Source organism: Neopsephotus bourkii, unplaced genomic scaffold, assembly GCF_033783945.1.
Source record: "Neopsephotus bourkii isolate Nb327-2 ecotype Australia unplaced genomic scaffold, CSIRO-AGI_Nbou_v1 NB_1080, whole genome shotgun sequence".
NCBI classification, from domain to species: domain Eukaryota; kingdom Metazoa; phylum Chordata; class Aves; order Psittaciformes; family Psittacidae; genus Neopsephotus; species Neopsephotus bourkii.
Window position 1 is genome coordinate 703,073 of NW_026901568.1, and position 20,405 is coordinate 723,477.

A 20,405-nucleotide genomic window follows, 5' to 3' on the forward strand; every position below is an offset into this window, starting at 1 on the left:
GTTTTTCATTCAAAGTGCTCAGGCAGAAACAAGCCCTCCATTTCATCACAACGCTCCCCTCGGCAGTACCCACCTGCGTGTAAGGTCATTGCTGCAGGTGTAGCGTGTTTGTAATTGAGTCTGCTGTCAGCCTGCCTTTATGTTCATGGTTTTTAGTTTTAAACAATGTTCTTTGTACATCTGTGCATGTATTAAAAAAATGAATGGAAAGGTAAATATTTAAAAACATTTGTGCTAGAATGAGCTTAGACTGTACCACTCGCTGGTCAGACACACTTCAAAGTAAATAAATGAATTTTTGCTCATGTTCCAAATGTTTCAGAAACACTGAAAGTCTTTGACTACCAGATGTTAAAAATTCTGTCACTGTTACATCTGGGGCCACCTCCTGTGGCTTCTCTTCACAGCATCCCTACTTCCCGCTGAACCTTTGGTAATGCTGCAAAATGGTGCACATAGTGATGGTGACATGCAGCCTTTCACAGCCTGACAGGCCAGCCAGCTGAACCAGTGTTGCCAGAAGGTTGTGCAGGGAAGTTGCCATTAGCCAGGTGGATAATGCTTCAAGCTGGGAGCCATGCTAATGTGCGGAGAGGGGGCAGCATGGAGAAGATCCGTTCATCTGCAGTGGTGGGTTCCAGCTGTGGTGGAGGCTGCTGGGAGACCCACGAGGCTTTGGGTTCAGTGCCTGTATTGCCAGTGGAGTACAGCAGTTGTGGAGTAGATCATGACAAGTGCACTGTTATCAGGTAGCTACATCAGCTACAGGTTCTAACTAGTGTTCAGGAGTTGTCCCTTTATGGTTGTCTATTCTGCAGATTGTCAATGCCTTCAGCTGGTGTGGGTATGGAGCATAGATAGCCTGTCTGCATTTGACCTTGCACAGGTGTTCCAACTCCTTTTAATTCCTGTGACTTGATGCTTTGGGACCCAAATGTATCCCTGTGTTGTTCACTTCCTTTGGGAGGAAAATGAATAAAGATAGTCTGTAATGAAGCACTGGATTATTTATCTTTTAAGTGTTGTCACTTCAAACATTCCTGGACTGAATTGCTACAGTATGGTCTTATGCGGTACTTGTACGGAGCTAGCACTGCCCGCTGTTTGGGTTTAAAGGGACCCCCGTGTCAGTCATCCTGGCTTTCTGGTGTTCCTCAGGCCAATATCTGCTCTGATTTTTCCAGGAGGGCTTGTTTGTTAGAAGTGACAAGTTGCCCCAGTCTGCCTTGTGCCCCTCCATGCATACCCATACATACAAGAAGAGGGAGCCCTGAGGGTGGAATAACAACCCATGGTTTTTCTGGCAGGTAGCAGAATGACATGTTAACCTCAGTGTGGAGCCTGCCCAGCTCACATACAGCTTTCACCCTGAGGTAGAGTCCCAGTTGTCTTCCTGGTCTTGTGGGTGAAGAAGCAGCAAAGGAGCCAGGGGCCCCTGCCAGGTCCCTATAAACCTGTCCTTGGAGCCAGGTCGATAAAGCTTGATGATAACAGGAGGCAAAAGTTGCTCACAAACCTGTTTGCTTCATGATGTGCAGATTGTAATCTTAAAAGGGCTTCTGTAGTCCTTCAGCTTTCCTGAGGCCTGAAACCAGTTTGACTGATGATTATCAAGGGTATTCAGCATCACTGCTGCTTTCTCCTGTGGATGTAAATCAGTAGTAATTGCACAGCAGTCAGTGGAATAACACCAGGTCAGCATGGTGTAGCGATGGGACTGTGGCCATGGGAATTGCTTTCTTACTGTCTGCTCTGCAGCCTTGCTCTGGAAAGGTGCCTGGGGAGCAAGCAAAACAGAGGCAATACCTGTGTTAAGAGGCAAGTCTAAGTAGCAGTCTTGCTTTTTCCCCTGGTGAGAACTGCTGATTTCCTAGCAACGTTCAGGACTGTCTCTCTTCTTTTTTAACCATGAGAGGTGAGAAGCGTCCTTGGCTTACTCATAGAAGCTGAAATTGTGAATACCTGGAAAAAGCCACCTAGCTCAGAAATACAGAAGAATGGCAGTGCTCTGAACCAAGAATAAACTTCTTCTTTCCTGATTTAGCCAAACCCTGTTGCTAGTGCTGTTCTTCACTCAGTAAAACTCTATTTACTTCCTTCCAGGTTGCTGGTTTTCCAATGTGTTACATTCAGTTAAAGATTCCTGCTCTCCAGTGTGCCCTCACAGTTACTCCATCCATATTTCATAATTCAAGTCTGCAATCGAAAGCCACAAGGGGTACAGTAATAAAGCCTTTTTGCAGTAAATATTATACTGACTTAGGCCAAGCCACAATTGAGTGCTAGAGGCCAGGGAAAAATGTAAGCCCAGCAAAAAACTTTAATCACAAGGGATGGAGAGAATACATGGGGCTGCAATACATCAGTTCCAACCATAGTTTCTAAACCCTTCAGACTCATGAGAAGTTAGCTTCTTGTGCTAAGCCCTAGCTACATTTAAGGGTTCTCCGGAATCTGCTGTGGTTGAATGTCTTTGAAAACTGAGAAGATGTTTTGGTTGCTTTGGTTTCTCCAGAATCACTTTTCACTGTGGGAGGAAACTGGACTTTATGACTAGCCAGGAAGACAATGAGATTTATTTTTTTTTTCCTCACATTCATGCTTCATTCCTCTCTTGCCATACTCCTGAAGGGTAATAGTCTTAATTTATAAGTACATACACTTAAGTATTGTATGTGTTTGTGTAATGAACAAGTAAATAAGTTTTCTTTCCTGGTACAAGCAGTGCACAGTGAAATAATCAGTTCAAGAAAATAATCAGTTGTTACCAAAGAAAACAAAGATCCTGACATGTCTACACACAGTCATCAGGGTGCTGTAGGCTTAACTTACATTCATTTACTGCTCATGTAAATTCTTTGCATCACTTGACTTACTAAAGCGATGTTTTGGATATCAAACTGGTACCTGGAAGTAAAGACTTTACAGTCTGCCTTTGTGCAGGGCAATCTGAACTAACTCAGGTGTGCCAAATGCAGAGAAGAAATTGTATATTCAGTGGCTTTTCTGTATTTTGTGGTTCACTGTAATGTGTGTCCATTTGGATGGGTGCATCACCTAGGAAGAGCCAGCAAATTGTTGTCAGTTGTTGTAATTTACTGCCTTACTCTTAATAAAACCATGTACTTGCAGGTTAATTACTGGTATTTGTGCTATTTTCCATTGCCCTTTCCCAGCTTGCTTATTTTCAGACTGGTTAAAAAGCACCTGAATGATGCTGTTGCTGAAGTATTTTTAGTGGAAAAAAATACCGGGAAGTGCTTTTAAGTTGCATGATAGTTGTTTTTTTGAGGAAGCTTATTCTTGCTTTATGAGTAATAGCATTGAGATGTAGAGTTTGTTATTATTAAAGCAGTGATATTTTTATAAAATTCTCATACTGCCTGGTGTCAAAATGCTTTTTCTTATACGTAAACCTTCAATATTTTACTTATATCAGCTAGTATCTCGTATCTATATAGGTAAGATCCTCTGTAAAGCACTTCATCCCCCTCCCCCCTTTTTCCCATTCTGATGATGATGTGCTAAACACTGAAGTCTTGATTTAGTTAAAATGTCCCTTTTAATACACAGCATTTGAGGAAATACGAATTTCACTCGAGGCACACATTTCTGAAACATGTACTTACTCTGGAGCCAGAGAGGACTTTTTGTAAAGTGCCTTAGTCTGCAGATGATCAGATTTAATTTTGTAAATGAACTTTGCAGCGTGATTGAATTTGAACTTGATTACATTAGGCTTAACGTTGAGTTTGTGCCGTATTGGAGGTAGTCTTTTCGTATTCCTGCTATTTATGGATCTTATTCAAGTGTTTTATATTCTGGTTGGGTTCTGCAATGCAGTTTGTTCAAGCTACTGCTTATATCTGTTCCAGTTGTGCAAGAAGTGGAAAATATCCTTTATTTAGAACAGGTCACATGTGCTTGCATCCAGAAACCGTGTCTCAGTGTGTTTAAAAAAAAAATAAAATATAAAAATGTGTCTTGGAGGAACAGATTTAAAAAGTTCCTGAAATATTTTTCCGTCTGTTACAGAGGAACATCACATACTTGAAACTAAAAGGTAATAATAGCAGAGTTTAAAGTGATACGTAGGCTTGCACTAACTAAAGTCAATGGTAAAAGTCTTAACTGACGTCAGTGGGAGTAGAGCTAAGCCAAAAGTATGTCTCTTTGAAATCTCTCCGGTAACATTTTTGTGAGTGAGTCAATAATCCCATGTTTATTCAGCACCTCAAATTCGCCTCCCTGTGAAGGAAACCCTCGCCACATCTTTTTGTACTACTTTATTTTTGAAAACAGACTGAAAAGGCAAGGCTGCAGTTGGAGTGTCTGTTGTATAAACATGTGGAGACAATAAGTGGTATTTCTTTACACTGGGAGCTGGTGCTGCTCCGTGTCTGTAGCAGAGCATTTTCCACAGTGAGAGATCTCTGTTGACCTTTTCTCTTTTGTGAAACTTGCTCTTGTTATTTGCAGTAGGCCTTTGCTATTTAGCAAGGAAACAGAAATAGCCCATGAAATTCAGTTCGGCATTTGCTTTGATACGAGCTATTGAACGTCACCTTTTTGCTTCCCCAGCTTGCTTTCCTCAGGAGGATTTTGTTCAGCTGCCAAGCTGGCCAGAGAGTGCACAGGTACTTTGAGGCTGAGCTGACTGCCTGACTGTGCACCTTTTAGCATGCACATGTATTTTCTTTTGATTTATTGGGCTGCTGACTGTTAGCTGTGTGTAAGTATATATGCACTCTGCATGAGATGAATCCATGTACCTTTCTGGTGAGCAGGAAGCTCCACTAGCTGGCTACAATCGATATACAGGATGCAGGTGATAATTTGAATCAATACATTCTTCTGCCTTTGAAATCACTGGAAATGACCCAGTGCAGCTCTGCTGATGAATGGCTGGGGTACTGCTCATTTCCCTGTGTGCAGTGGAGGTAATTTCAAAAGCCTCCGGACCAGAATGTTTGGGGCTGCTGTGAACCTTCCAGTTGTCATTAGCAAGTCATTGTAGAGCTTATTCTGCGCTGTGTATGTTTTTATTTAGCACGTAGGGTGATGTATCGGAGGCCCTTCCCAGCATGGTGGTAGGCAATGTGACTAATTCCTGCTCTACGGTTTGGTCAGGATCTAGAAGAAAACTGGGAAATTAGAACAGAAAAGACTTGCAGATGTGTTATTTTATAAACAAATCCAGCCCCTTACCACGTTCTATGATGAAAGGTTTAATGGGAAGAAATCTGTACAGCTGCAAAAATAAGGATACAGGAGAAGCCTGTTCTGACATTTACTATACTGTCCTCCTATTTCTGTTTGCTTTCCAAAGCAACATGCTTCAAGACTTTCAAATGAGACAGAAGGAGTAATTTTCTGTTTAAATTTCAGCTAAATAATGAAATTGTGTGCTGGCTTTTCATTGTCTTCCGAGAATGAGCTGCTGGTTTTAGTATTGGGAGCAAAATGAGAGTCCAACTTCCATTACGCTGGTCAGGCTCTTGGCCATTATTGTCTGTCTTGTTCTATTTTAGATTCAAAAAGTTTTTGAAATACATTGGTTATAACATTTTTGTTTGGTAAAATTCGCTGTCTTTTTTGCTGGAACAAAGACAACATGATCAAGCAGCATGGCGTGGCAGTTTGTGCTGGACAGTTAACCATTGCATTGCTATCATATCATATTAGAACTGTGGTTATTTTGTTTACTTACTTTTATTAATAATCCCAGCAGCTAAACAGTAACAGGACAATTACTGGCTTGCATATGGTTTTACACTTTATTTCCTAATGGGGGAAAAAACAGCACAGGAAAAGGAATACTATTGCATATTTATAATACAACAATGCTACTGCTTTATCGGCAACAGCTGTAAAATAGCTGATGCCTCTTTCAGTGTCAAGATTGAAATACTTCAGTGTTTACTGGAACCAAAGACTGTAATATAGCCTGAGACAGGTCAGCCTGTCCTCCAGCAGGAGTTACATGTGGTTTTCAGTGTCAGATATGCTTGTGGTGGAGGGGCACTAGCAATTTTGGGGTGCCTTCTGAAGGGGCTCTGTCCCATTTCAGCATGTGACTTGCATAGGCCCTAGTCACCAGAGTCTGTGGGCTTTGCCTGAAAATGTTTCAAGAGAACACAGGAGTGTCCAAGTGAAAGAGGATGGTGTGGGTATCACTGTGACAAGTACAGAACCTGTGAAATTTCATAAGGAAGGCTTGCAATACAACTGCTAACTGATACTTTAGCCACTAATAGTGCCTTTGGATCAAGCTCATTTTTTCTGGTAACATCGCTGCTGCAAGGGCTGCTGTAATGTTTGTGTTAGCAGCTTTCTGCCAAGCATGCAAGCCAGGGTCTGGTGGTTTATAGCTTTATTTCTTTCTTCAGTGGAAAAAACACTTTAGAAACCTTCTGTAGGCCCCCCTCCACTGACCTGCTGCTCACAGCTGCTGTGTGGACTGGACTGGCAGGTTGAAGGGCAAAAATGTGTTGCTGTGATATATAATTACTTCTTCCAGCATGAGCCAACAGAGCTGCTTGCTGTGATGATTGTTACGTATACTGCTATGTAAAACAGAATGCAAGTTTAATGTAGGGTTTGGGCTAGTATTTTAATGTTGTAATTAAAAGCCTGTAACAGTAAACAAGTTTTTTTTCAAATCAGTTCCCATGAAGATTATTCCTTTACAATGCAGGCAGGCACGCATTCGCAGGTGTAGAGTTCATGAATTCTGTGTCACTTGGAGAAATGAGCATCAAGACCAAGCACCTCTTTTTCAGACCTTTTTACTCTAGAACCCTACAGGTGCGGTGTAAGGCACCTGGAGATCAATCCTGCAGTCGCTATTTCATAGGGATATTTCAGCTAAGGGAAAGCCACATTTGAGACGATGTGGCAGTTCCCGTCTCTTGGAAGAACTGGATTCATCCTTCTTAAATGCTCCAAAAACCCCAGTGACCTTGTTTCACAGGTACGTTGCACATCTGTTCATGCTGTTCTTTTGACACAAAATGGGTGTAAGCCCACCTGAGGCTGGTATGGCTGGGGGTCTGGTTTTCTTAGATTGTCTCATGAGACTGCTTGGGAAGAGACCATGCAAGTTGCAGGGAGTAGGAGGAAGGTTTGTGTCTTTTCAGGCCTACAAAGGTGAGCTTTGCTTGGCACATATGCAAGGATTATGTGCCTGGTTTGGCCTGCTGGTACATTAAAGAATTTTTGTGATGAATTCTGGGAAAAAAGGACTCTACATTGTGAAAACGGTGATCAACATCTTTTCAGGTACCCTAAACTTCCATCTTTCCATCAAAAGATGTTGGGATATTGAGGCACTGGAAGCTTGCCACATTTAATGTGCTGAAAGCATCATGACAATAATAGATACTGTTATTGTCAAAACTTGCTTGTGCCCTAGGATGCTGAGACACCGTTTCTTGTCTTTGCAGTTTGTGACCACGCACAAACTGCTGTATGAATGGTAGAAACCCAGTAGGGCAGGGGCGTTGGGTTCAGGGGGCCACAGAAAAGTAACAAGGAGAATTGGGAACAACTGGAATGCACCAGATAAAGGATACTTCAGAGAATGGAGACAGGAACGATGATTGTTATTAATCTTCCTGCCAGCCATCCTGTTGTAACATGTAAACATAGAGAAAATAGGAGTTACTGTGATCCTTTCTGCAGGAGAAACAGCTAGCTAGCTAGGAAACTTGGAAGAGAACTAAAACTGATGGGAACTCTTTCAGGCTGAGAAGATGGGAGCAGGCTTTGGAATCTGTCAGATGGCAAGAGATGTTGAATATGGGCAAAGAGGGGTTGTGCTTCTTAAGCTTTAAACTTGGAAGTTGGAATAGTACTGTAGAGATGGAAAAGGATCATTGAGATACGAGTGGGAAAGCCTGGCTGAGCACATTTTGTACACATTTACTATTTCAAGATTCTTTGGGTTTTACTAAATAAAGAAGGAGAGTGTTTGTATAAAATATGACTGACTTTGGAAATGCTTTTTCTGGACGTGTCCCTGCATGGTAATATGCAGCTGTAAAGCCAAACTGGGAATACAGAGGTACAGACCCTTTTTATAATGCTTGTGGTGTTCAGCTTGAATAAGTAGGAGTTGCAACCTGGGAGAATGAAGTTGGAATGATAGAGGTTTGCACACATACATGAGTGAATTATCTTACAGATGAGCAAAGGGAAACAAACTTTTATGGGCTGCTCATTGGAAGCTGGGAGGAGTTCAGGGAGGCGTGGGGCTCTTGCAGTGAATCCCCTGGGATGCCATTAACTCCTGTGTTTGGGTTTCTGCTCAGTCTAGCAAGCTTTATTTTATTTAAATCAAGTATTTACAATTCTACCCAAGCCCAGCCAGGCTGAAGGCACGTCCCAGATGTCAAGTCTGTCTAGTGAAGACATAGGCATGTCTCAGAAGAGTTGCTGGGATCATTTATGTATTTATTGCTGTTGTAACATGAAGGTTGCCATCTGATAAATAATTATTCCACCCTCGGAGGAGGCACATTGTAAATCTGTTAAGCTGCCCCTTTGTTTGTTAGGCTTGTGCATAATGAGTTTGGAATTTAAGATTAGTAGTACGCCATGCAACTGCTCATTTCATGACTTCATCCTCCTGCTCAGCTCGCCTGCCTGTCCACCTGTCACATCCTGTTGGGCACCTAGGGCTATATTCGTAAGGGGAACTTTGGTTTAGCATTGCATCATCTCAGTTCTATGTGTTCTGCTGCCTAGTGGAATTAAAAAAACAAACCCAGCCATGAGGTATGTGTGAAGGTTCCCTACAGAACACATGGGGAAAAGGTGGCTTCAAAGAAGGCTTGTGAAAACTGGCATGTGGAGTGAGGGATGGCCTGAGTCAGGCAGTGATGGGTGTAGGAGGCTGGTATTGAACGCTGTCCCTTGAAGATTTTGTTGTCTGGTCTAGGTGAGCTGTTGCTAAATGCTTCTGAGAGTGATGTGCCAGAGACAGGTCTGCTCTTACGGAGATGAGGAAGAGCAGGTAGTACCACATCCCCCTACTCCAGCTTTATCCACTCGGGACACACAAGTTTTGAGTTCCTGTCCTGCCTGTGACTCAAAATGTGGGATGGAACAAGTCCACCATGCTTTGGACTGCCCAAAACAATAAACCATGGGGTTTTGAGGTGTCTCTTTTGCAGGAGCTGGTCTGTTTTGTCTTGTGTAGTTTTCATTGAACAGGTGTGGGCAGGAGTGGCTTGGTGTAACACAAGGGAGTGAGCATTCACCTGCTCCAGGAAGTAGTTATTTGCACAAAGTGAAACAGTTCTACCAGGAGGCAAGGAAAATGTGCTCAGAAATTACACAATTTTCAGAAACACCTTCTTCTAAAAAGTAGTCACCCAAATCTCTGTAATAGAGGTCACAGCATGAAACATGGGGACTTGCATATGAGCAGTGATATCTGGGGCATAGACTGCTGGGTAAAGGGAAAAAGTCTTTAGGGTTATGGGAACCAGAGATTCCTGAACGGTTGCAGGCAGACAGTGAAGTCAGAAGAAGGAATGGGCTCTCTGGTACTGATGGCCAAAGGACCTCTCTGAGTTGTATACATTGGTGAGGAAGTTGTTGGTCAAAGGTGAATATTCAGAGCGAAGACAAGTATACATATTTCTGAAGAGTATGTAAGTTTTTAGGAATGTGAAATCAATCATTCCTGGTACATCAAGAGAAGTCTGTGTAGAAGTGAGTTAAGAAGGAGTAGAGTAAGGCAGGAGATAAAACAAGGTTATGTCTCTATCACAAACTTGTTGCACAATTTACAGTTTCAGTCTAATTGCAAAACTGTTCTGCAGGTGATAATTTGGTTCCCAGCTAATACAGCTTTTGATACTTACTGTAGCAAGCTATGCTGTAAGAGCTGTTAGCTCTGAAGATGCCAGCAAGGACTTTGTTTCTCAATTGTGTCAAGTAATGAAAAGCGTGAAATGGATCTGCCTGTGAAGAGGGTCTTAAAGGTGTTGGAGCTGCCCCTGTAAGGAAAGGAAGGCTGGCTGCAAGTGGCCTCGTGCTGCATGTTTGCAGGGCTGGGGAGGGTCGTGCAGTCTTTCTGATGTTTCGCAAAGGAATTGGCTACCCTACCTTTACTGCAGCATCCTGCCTGCTGTGAGAGATCCCTCTGATGAGGCAGTAATTAACATCCTTCCAAAGGAGTTGTGGAGGAGACAATTAAGTATCCTTCACTTAGCCTTTCTAATGAAGGTGCTTGTAGGAGTTGTGCTGGAGTACTTTATCTCCATAGGACAGGGTTTCCCTCCTTTGGGTCCGCAGTGATCTCTTGCACAATCTAGGGAAGGGTGTTCGTGGGTCTCAGGTGGGATCTTTAAGGATTTTTTCTCTGAAACTGTTGACCATTTGGCCTTTTGTGTTCCACTTGAAACTATAAATAGACCTGCAGAGGAACAGGTCCAATGATACTGTGTTCCTGAATGCTGTTCTGCTGTGCCAAGTGTTGGCTGTGTACCAGCTTAATGGTGAAAAAAGTTGGCTCTCATGGTGAGCTGTGACCTGGAGCACCTCTTTCTGATGTGGTTACAGTCTCAGCTGATAATCCCACCATTTTCATGCTCAGAGCTTCTGGACAGCCTGGACATTGAAACTGCTTTAGGTAGGCACAAGAGCCACCTGGAAAAGGACAGGTCTTGCTTTCCTAGGACCATGCTATCATGGTGCGGTGTTCAGCAGATCGTGGTGATGCTCTGCTCTGCCATCCTGGTTGGCTGATATGGAAAACCGGCAGCACTACAGGAAAACACATATTAATGATCTAAAGTAGCAAGTTCTTGCAGCTTCTCCTTAGTTAGGTACTGGGTTTGCTCACTTGCCTGTTTTCTCCTATTGTTTTTGAGATGTGCTATGAGCTGGAGGACGGGACTGGTTTGTATGGCTACCAGTCTCATCCCCTGCTATCTGATAACTCCTGCCCCGTTGCTATGAAATGTGTTAGTGGGATGCCATGTAAAAGCAATGAATATCTATCTGTAACTGCAGAGAGGTTTTTCTGTGGCTCATCGCTTGCTGATCTTTCTGATCAGTTTTCTGATTCTGCTGGTGGTGGATTTGAATGTTGTCACACAATTATCTGACGTGTGTGTTTCCCATCTGTAATTTAATACACTTCCACTGAGGTTCATTAAATAGCACAGCACAGAAAATCGCAGTATCTGTCCTTGTCTTTTTTCAGTGGGTTTCTATTTTGTGGCAAGGACTTTCACAGCTCTTGATATTCCAATTCTGTAATCACTATTTATTCTAAGACAGCTTCCCCTGTATTTAAGAGCTACAGGATCAGACTGTGCTTTGGAGAAATGCTAAATTTGGCTGCTTGCAGTCATCCAAAGTACATAGGTTGTTCAGTAGGTGCTGTTTGGCTTCTTGTAGTGCCGTAGGGAATGGCGGCTGTGTGGTGGAAATGCAGTTCCTCCTTTCTGTATGTAGCATAGGTAAAAACAAGCGGTTGCATTAGAAACTGTGCTTTGCTTGGTTGCACTAGAAACTGTGTGTGCTTTATTTGGTGGCACTTACAGAGCACCCTGGCAACAGAAAGACTGATGCTCTAGAACTGCAAGATTGTATGAATCGTGTTGCATTTCTGCTGGAACAAAAATATAACAGGCTCAGCATTTGCACTTTCTACATGTTTATTGTTTTCTCTTCATTTTGTGTATTTAGAAAAAGCTATGCCTTGCAAAGTGCTGGTTTAGTGTTTTCTGTGGAATGAAAACTATCTGGAGGATTTAACTGAATTTCATCAAAGTTTTTGATAACAGGCTCTTTTCTGTTTGCTGGCATCCTGTTAGATGAAGATGAGAATCTGAGTTAAAATTCAGGGAGTTACCTATGTGCTGGTTTATGACCTGGAATTTTAGAAACAACTTGGGCTTGTTTGAAGTTGTAAAATTAATTGGAATATCAAAATGATATGTAGTGTATTCCATAAGCATTCTTCCTGAGGAAATGCATGCCATAAGCTGATTTTTTTTTTTCCCTAATATATTTTGAATCTCTGGCATAGTGGGAGCTGCAAGCTAAAGAAAGCATCTAGCTTCCGTGCCGAGGCTTCTTTGAAAGAGATCAGACTTAAATGCCAGCTGAAGTTAAGCGTATGTTTAAAGACCTCCCTTGATCAAGCAAGCCTTCATTCAGCAAAACACTTCCATGTATTTTTTATTTCAGAATCCTAAATAATTCAATGGATTTTGCGCTGGCAGGTTTAAACTTGTTGCAGCCCTAAGGCTGTAACGAATACGGGAGTGCTCCAGGAAACCATAAGCACATGAACTGTGCTGCTCATCTATTTCTGCTTGAGTTTCAGCGTATGGTTTGAATACGTTGTTGGACTGGGAAAAGAGTGTTCAGCATATGACAGGCTGCTAAATCTGATGTACTTTTGAGCCTGACACTGTGACTTTAATTTATTCTGCTTTTGTTGAAATACTACTTGAAAAAGTAAAAAATCCCAGTGAGAAGAGAAATGCATAATCTTTTCAATGCGAGGTGCAGAATGAACAGAACTTCAGTGTGGTTTCTCTAACAGAGGAAGAGCTATATCAGGAAGTTTTCTTTTCATCTTTTTCCACAAAGGGCTTAACTGCCCATTTATTTTTTGATGCCCTGATGATAGCGTTGGCTTACATAGTCTTCTTTTGGGGTGGTAGGGTTTTTTGGTAGGCTGTTCTCAAAGCCAGCCACAGTGGTGTTAGTCTGATATAAGGTGTCATGTGGATTGGTTCTGAAAATTTGGGATAGGGTTGTTTCCAGCAGTCTTAAGTTTTTCCCAGTGGCTGTATAAAATCAGAGAGTGAGGGGATGCCTCTGGAGATCATCTCATCCAGCTCCATTGCTCGTCATGTTGAGTAGATTGCTCAGAGCCATGTCTCAATGGGTTTTGAGTATCTCCAAAGACAGAGACATTGCAGCCTCTCTTGGTAACCTCTTCCAGTTTTGATGAGCTTCACAGCAGAAGTGTGGGTTTTGTTTGGTTGGTGTGGGGTTTTTCTGAACTGTACATAACTCATACCTAAACTGCTGTTTTGACTTGCCTATCACAGTGCGCAGCAGATGGAGTATGCTGGAGGCTCCACACATTCTCCCTAAGTTGCACTCCTTCAGCTTTGCTTTTCTAAGTAAGGCCAGGAATGTCTGTATCTAAACTGTTCTAATTTGTCCCAAAAGCAGTTGATGGTACAGGCATAGGTAAAGACCTGATCGGCAGAACTTCTGTGTCTTTTTTAGTCTTGGCTCAAAGCTGCCAGGTTTTCTTCATCTTGATTTAACCTTGTTTGACACAAACTGTGTTCTGCTCTGTCATTCCTTGTTGTAGATGGATGCAAAGCAACCCACAGCATAACATTACACTAAATAAGCACTTCAGCATCAGTGCAGAGGTTGCGTCCAGTGCGGCAAAACCATACCTTGGTGGTGGTTGTGCAAAGCATTTGACAGATGCTCATTGCTTGTGATGTTATCTGGACTGTTTAACATGCATAATAATTCCACAAGGCTGTTGACTAAAATATTCCAGTTCTTTGATGCACCAGCACTAACTTGCCTGCTACGAATTCACACACTGAAGTCAAAATTACTTCTAAAACAGTAAACATGAACTTTGGCCATTTCATGCTCTGGGATAATTCTAGAATCTGTTCCTCAGTGTGCTTGCGCAAAGTGCCTTTTTGTAACCCGCAGCTGGGCCTCTGCTCATCACGACAGCATACAACACACTCTGCCAAGCTATATTAAAGAAGTGTCACATGGAGTTGAGTATCAAAGCTTCAGTCGGGACTGATCTTGCCTTGGCTGTCCTGCATTGTGCAGCTACCTGGAAACATCAGTTTTCTGCAGGTTGCTTCTGGTAGCCTTAAGGTCCAGCAAACTGGAGATTTTAGAGAATGTGTTATTTAGTATAAAAAAAATGCTCACTGGATTTACTGTAAAAGTTTAATTCAGAGGTGCCTTCCAGGGTAAAATAAAGCAGTTAAATACAAATCTTTAATGACACTGTCAATAGCAAGTAAGAGTCCAGTGCTATGTCATGCCATAGCTGTCTTATTTGATTTACTTGGTGTCAGACATAGAAATGAACACGTGCTGCACAGTCTTCAGTTTGTATTTTCTGAGGCTGCATTTGTTTCTCTGTACTATCAATCTCTGACATGTTTCAATAACTGGAGTTGACAGGCAATAACAGAACATCAAGAATAGAAAATAAACTATGTTTACTGCTCCAGACTTTGCTCCTTCTGCATTTCCCGTAACTATTGAGAAAGAGGCAGAAAGTTAAGGGTGCTTTCCTGGAATAGCACTTTTTGGGAAAGAGACTTGATTGCTTATTGCCATCTAGAAGTTCCAAACAAACCTGAGATGCAGTAGACTCAATGGTCCTTCTTACTTTAAGGTTATAGATGGGGACTGTGTCTGCATTTGTGCAGTCCTTTAGGGCTTTTCTCATGTAAATGAGTGACTTTGGAGGATAAACAGCATGCAGCAATACCTGCCCTTCCAGGCAGGTAAGGCTTAGTTAGCTGCTAGGTGCCTCAGTGACAAAATTAATACCATGTGAGTGCTGAATGTTGGTAAGACTTGCCTCTACCTGTAGTGCGTGCAGTGGGAGTTCTTTTTGCCCCATTGCTTTTCTTTGCCTCCACTAAGTGGTATGTACAGGGCAAATGAGGAGAAGCAGGTTGGGGAAAGAGGTCTGTACATCTGCTTGCAAAGGCCCGTTTTGAAGTGCCACTGGATTATCTCACTGTGGGTTCAGGAGCAGGAGAAGCCCTGTTCTCTGTTCTCTGGGTAAAATGTGGGACCCTGGGAGGTCTCACTGTAAGAGCTGCTGCTTGAATAAAGCTGTTGGGGCAGTTCAACTCTGCAGTGCTTAACTTCAATTAAGTTGTCAAGCCTAGCATTGCTTTAGGCATTAATAGAGTTTCACTCTCACTTAAAAATCTGGTTTAGTAATTAACCTCCATTTTATTCTGGAGTTCAGAAGGTGCTTGTTTAGTGCAGCAAATCTAATGTCATGTGAATTAAAACATGAAAGATACTCAGTAATGAGAGACTGGAACGGGGTAGTGCAGAAATTAGATTATATGCAGTTTACAGGGTGTTCTGTGTGAAAAGCATTTTGAAGGTACTGCCTCACCTCTGCATTTGCTCAGTTAAGGAATGTTCTGGAAATTAGTAATGGAGTTTGGATTTCTGTTGTTGCACATGGAATTTTTATTGCACTTAGGTTTATTGTGCAGCTTCTTCTGAAATCTGGACATAGTTTGTGACAGTGCAGCAGAAGCTGTGAGATGTTTAGAGAGGCTGTGAGAAAAGTATATAAAGATAGAGGGACCCTGGGTTCATCGCAGTGATAAGAACTAATAGTTGAGATCCCCTTGTCTGTTGTAGCTGAAGACTCAAACTCCAGCATGTTCTGCTGAATTTATTGGAGAGGCACAGAAGGATGGTGAGTGGAAAGAGAATTACATCTATAGGCAGCAGAATTGCTTCACAAAACTTGGCCTGGCCATTGTGATATCTTTGGTAGCTTTCTTAATGCTTCTTCGTGCCCCTCTTTTACATCCTACCACAGCTATTACTGTTACAAAGAAAAGTAGTCCCCAGCTTTTCTGGCAAGAGAACTTTTTGTCATTGACATATAGTTGTGTACTGCTGCTCCCATCTGTAAGAGCGGAGCTGCTATGCGAGGGGAAATAGGTTTAATTTTCCCCAGGAATTGTCAGGCTTATTGCATGTATGAATGGAGTACGTGTCAGCTGCTGAGTCCTATGAGTTTCAGAACTGGACTGATTGCTAGCATTACATCAATTCATACGGGCTGATGTGCCTTTGGGCAGAAGGCACAGGCCTTCAAAAAGGCCAGAAAAGTGCACCAGTTTCTGCTGCCCAGGGGTTTTGTGTGGCTGCAGGGTAAGGGTCAGCTTTCAGCTTTTCTACTGAACATTGCATGCACAAAGTGTTGTTTAGGCATCTTTTTCAGTCTGGGAATCAGGGACTATGTAAAAGCACCGATTCAGAACATTCAGAACATGACAAAGGCATTTGCAGAGCAGTACTGTCATGCTTTTGCCCTGTGACGTGCATTCTAATGTTAAAGTGCACTTCTACCAGTTCTCTGGTATTGTCTACTACAGTAGACTTCAGAGGTGAAGATGCAGGAGGCTCAGTGTTCGCCCAGCCACCTCTATAGCTTAGATATATGTAATCAAAGGCTTTTTCTATCATTGGAGTGATTTAAGGGGAAAAACAACCTCTAACCGATTACTTCACTCCTGTAGTTCCAAGGCTGTAATGTGGGGTAAAAGTTCATCTTCTGAATGCCAGCAGAGGGACTATGCACTGTGTGGGGTGGGGTTTGGGCTGTTGCTGCAAGGTACAGCTGTGCCCATCTCTGCCTTGAGCCCCAGTCCTGCACCCAGGGAAGGAGCTGGCTGCTAAATGGCTGCAGGGAGGGTTGGTTTATCTCGCTGAGTCAGTGGGAAAGGACCACACATGTATCGGCTCGCTGAACTGACTTGTAACTGTGTGGCCATAGCACAAGGCTCAAGCCAGGGCAGGGTTGGGAACCAGACTGTGGGAAGGCAGGACTCCTTCTGTAGCAGCTTTGCAGTTATGCTGAATATTAGATGTAGCATGAAATCATGCTGCAGACCTAATAAAAACATGGTAAAAGTAATGTGTGAGTTGTGTGGTTGCTGACCTGTGGTTGGTTTTCTGTCTGCAGCTGAATTTTGCTGTCTTACAAACAGCATTCCAGTAGAAAGTGTGACAAGTACCATGCTTACAGCCAGTGACATCTTTACTAGTGAGTCCAGTTTGATGGCTTTATATGACTGATTCTTGACATACCGAATCTCTTAAATGAATGAGCAGTAATGCCAGTGGTCTGGTAACCTGCCAGCACTCTTGAGCTTTATGCTTACACCATAGGAGCCACATCCCAAATATGGCTCACTGAGCTCATCACCTTACGGCTCAAGCATAGCTTAGCTAATTCTGTGTAATAATTTACTGGTGTCAGCTATCCTGCAGTGGTTATCTGTGTGCAAAGTCCTGGTTCATAGCAAATGTGATGTAATGCAGGTTAATGCTAGCCTCTTTGACTGTAGACAAAGCTAAGCTGTTTTAGCATACATGGGCTGTGGTCTAACAGCACACGTGGCTGCTCTCACTGCTTAGCTGCTGAATGGTAAGTTTTTAAGCCAAGGTGTTTTGATTGGCCACCACTGAGACCTGGAATCACTTGTGTTAACTTCAGCTGTAATGTCCGAGTGTGTTAATCCGTTTTCCATGGGAGACAGAAAATGTAGATAATGGGTGAAATGGGATTAAATTCTTCCAGTGTGTAGCCACTGCTGGTAACTGTGGACTAGTTTGACAGGGTTCACATCTGTGTTAACTTTCAGAAGACAACATGAAGCTATTATGCAGTTACTTCCCACTCCAGGATCTGCACATCAATTAGGAGAGGCTGCTTACTCATGCTCCTCAAAAGTTGTGCCAAAATAGCTGTTACATTATGTCAGAGCCCATATTTTCCTCTTGAACAATTAATCAGAATATAAACCTTGTTCTTCCTCGGCAGCTTTGTATAGAGACCTAGGACTTTGATACAGAGTACCTTGGAGCTGTGATGGTTGAAGAGGGCTCCCCTGGCACACGTCAGGGAAATTATTATGAAATGTGATGTTATTTTGCCAGTGGTATATCTGGGAAGCTCCAACAACAAAGTCCTCTCTAAACAGCTTTTGTTCTCCATGTTATGACTTACTCTACTATAATGCTTAGGATCCCTGCTTGGGACCTAGCATCCCATGCTGCCGGTAGATGCTGTGTGAGCACGAAGGAAGGTGGTGGGCTGCTTCACAGCAGATCAGCAGTCTGAGAATAAGATACAAGAAGCAGATGGCTACAGGGGAAAACAATGAGGCAGAGCTGTCAATGTGATGGGAAGGAGTCCGAGCGCACCCACTGCCTCGCTGTTGTCGGCATGCTGCCCAGGGAAGAGGTCTTGAGACAGACAAGGTGGATCATAGAGCAGGTACAATTGGAGGCACCTCTGAGCACCTTCTGTTGTAAACAGGAGAAAGCTCTGAGCAGACGCTGTTGAAATGTGGTGTTGTTGGTGATTAGCTTGCAGCTATTGTCAAGCATCTGTGGCTCCAGATCCCAGCCTTGTCTCCTTGGATAGCTGGTAGTGGTTCATGGTGGCCCAGAGATTCATGGTAGTAGAGCCTCGGGCAGGTGTAGCATCTCAATTACTATGTGACGTGCCGAGGAGGCAGTGTCTGTGGAGAAGTGACAAAACCTTTTGTCATGAAAACAGAAAAATATGGGCTTTACTGAGGCTTTTGGTCTTACACAGAACCTGCAGATATGTCTCCTGACTTTCCAGGCTGTCCTTGTATAAGAGCTGCCTGATAGTGCTATACAAGAACTCCTTTTTCCAAAGAACAGAGAAGTCTCAAATGTAATTACATGAATTATTGTACTGTGCAACACACAACCTGAACAAGGATTCTGTAGAGAGGAAGGTACCATCACACTGAAGGCTAGGGTCTGTTCTGTGTGTCTTGCTCCTAATTCATGATTTTCTGTGTGTTTTGCCAAATACCTTGTAATACAGGGAAAATAACTTGGAAAAGATGGTGTGTAATAAAAATAGAAGCGCTTACTCCAATTCCTCCATATGTTAATGGCTGGATTTTAGGCAAGAGATTCCAGTAAGGTGTGCCAACAGTCTGAATACCTGCTCGTGCTGCTGCCCTCTTTTCCATGAAAAAGCTTTTTGGGTTAGAGACAAGGGTGAAATCATAGGGAGTTTTGGTATCTCTATGAATTGGATCCAGTTCTGTGTGAATTTGCTAGAAGAAATGAAGTATTGTAATTCCTGAGGTACCGGCAAGGTTCCTGCTTCAGAAATCCTATCTTGCTTCCATTTATTTCTTCCTTACTGGAAAATTCATGGGGAGTGAATAAATGCATCATGTTGGAGGTCATCTGGAAATAGCTGGAGCAGGCTAAATTGTACAAGATATTTGTTAAAAACTTTTCAAAGACCCTTTCTTGGGGGAAGGGGAGGATGGAAGCCTGGAACAAGGTTTAATAGGAAAAACAGATTAGGATTCAATACATAGGAAATTTAATGTTTTCACTGAAAAAAGAAATAGAGACAGGGAAGTTAGATGATGATTTAATACAAATACTGAGCCGTTAAAGTGTAGCTCTGCCAGTGGCTGTTCTCTTGGTTTATTCTCTTCTACCAGCTAATGTGTATGACTTCAAGATGCAGACCACTTTTCCACCATTTGACAGGGTACCTACTTGTGTTAGAAATAAGTACATGCAAGGCAGTAATACGGGTTTGTACGGAAAGAAATAAGTTTAAGCAGGTAGTTAATGGATTTGGTTGCTGCAGGGGGCTGTGGAGGTAGATTGTACTGGTAGGTTCAAGGAAAGAGACAATTTCAGGGACAAAACACTACTGGGAACTGGACTGGGGTTGCTCTATCCTTTAGTTAATGACTGGGTGCTGGAGGGTTACAGAGCAGCAGAGCACAGGTAGTAGCTGTGCTTGTGTGCTTTCCTGTTGGAGATGGCGTGCTGAGCTGGATGGACCATGAGTCTGCTTATTCCATGTTTTTGCCCAGTGCCTGGAATTTGGGTACCAGTCAGCTGAGCTCTGTAGCAGGTTGGATGTCTAGTTCCTTCTTTCTCTATTTCAAATCCAGGAACATCTCATCAAAGTCTGGGCTAATGAATCATTGCAAATGCTTGATGTGTTGGCAGCTACATGCCACCCAGCTTCACACTCTGTTCTGCTGCCATCGTTTTAAGAAACTATTGGAACATTGCCTTCCCCCCCAAAAAAGAGTATATCCAAAGATCTGGGAACTAATGTATGCAACCCTCCCCCGGCTTATTTGTACCAAGATGCTTGGGTAGGCCTTGGTATTAATTCTAGCTGCAGAGCAGGTTTTAGTCAAGAAATCAAAAACTTGGATACCATTTACTCTGAGTAGGTAACTGAGCCAGTTAATCCAGAATTGATTAAAAAAGCTCATCTGGGTTGGGAGAACTCCAAGGCACTAAAATCTCCCAAGTTCATAACAGTGAGCTATACGGTGCTTTGCTTTACATGAGATACTAGTCATTATCCTGTCAGTGATGTTTGTTAGTTTGATTTAGTGTTTATTTAGAGGTTGAAAGAGTCATGTTCATCTTTGCATGTACGGGAGACTTGTTTGTCCTCTTAATGTATCAGTTCAGTTGCTAGATTAACTGAAATCTGTACTTCCATCAACTATTCGTCATCTTTTATTTGACTCACAAGTTTCATACTATGATCTACTTCAACATGTATG

The 20,405-nt window shown here is 42.7% G+C and overlaps 1 protein-coding gene across 3 annotated transcripts in view; it reads left to right on the forward strand.

Annotated features, from left to right (window-relative positions):
- MITF (melanocyte inducing transcription factor) overlaps positions 1–20,405 on the forward strand; it is a 98,387-nt gene that overhangs the window by 1,009 nt on the left and 76,973 nt on the right. The window lies entirely within an intron of this gene.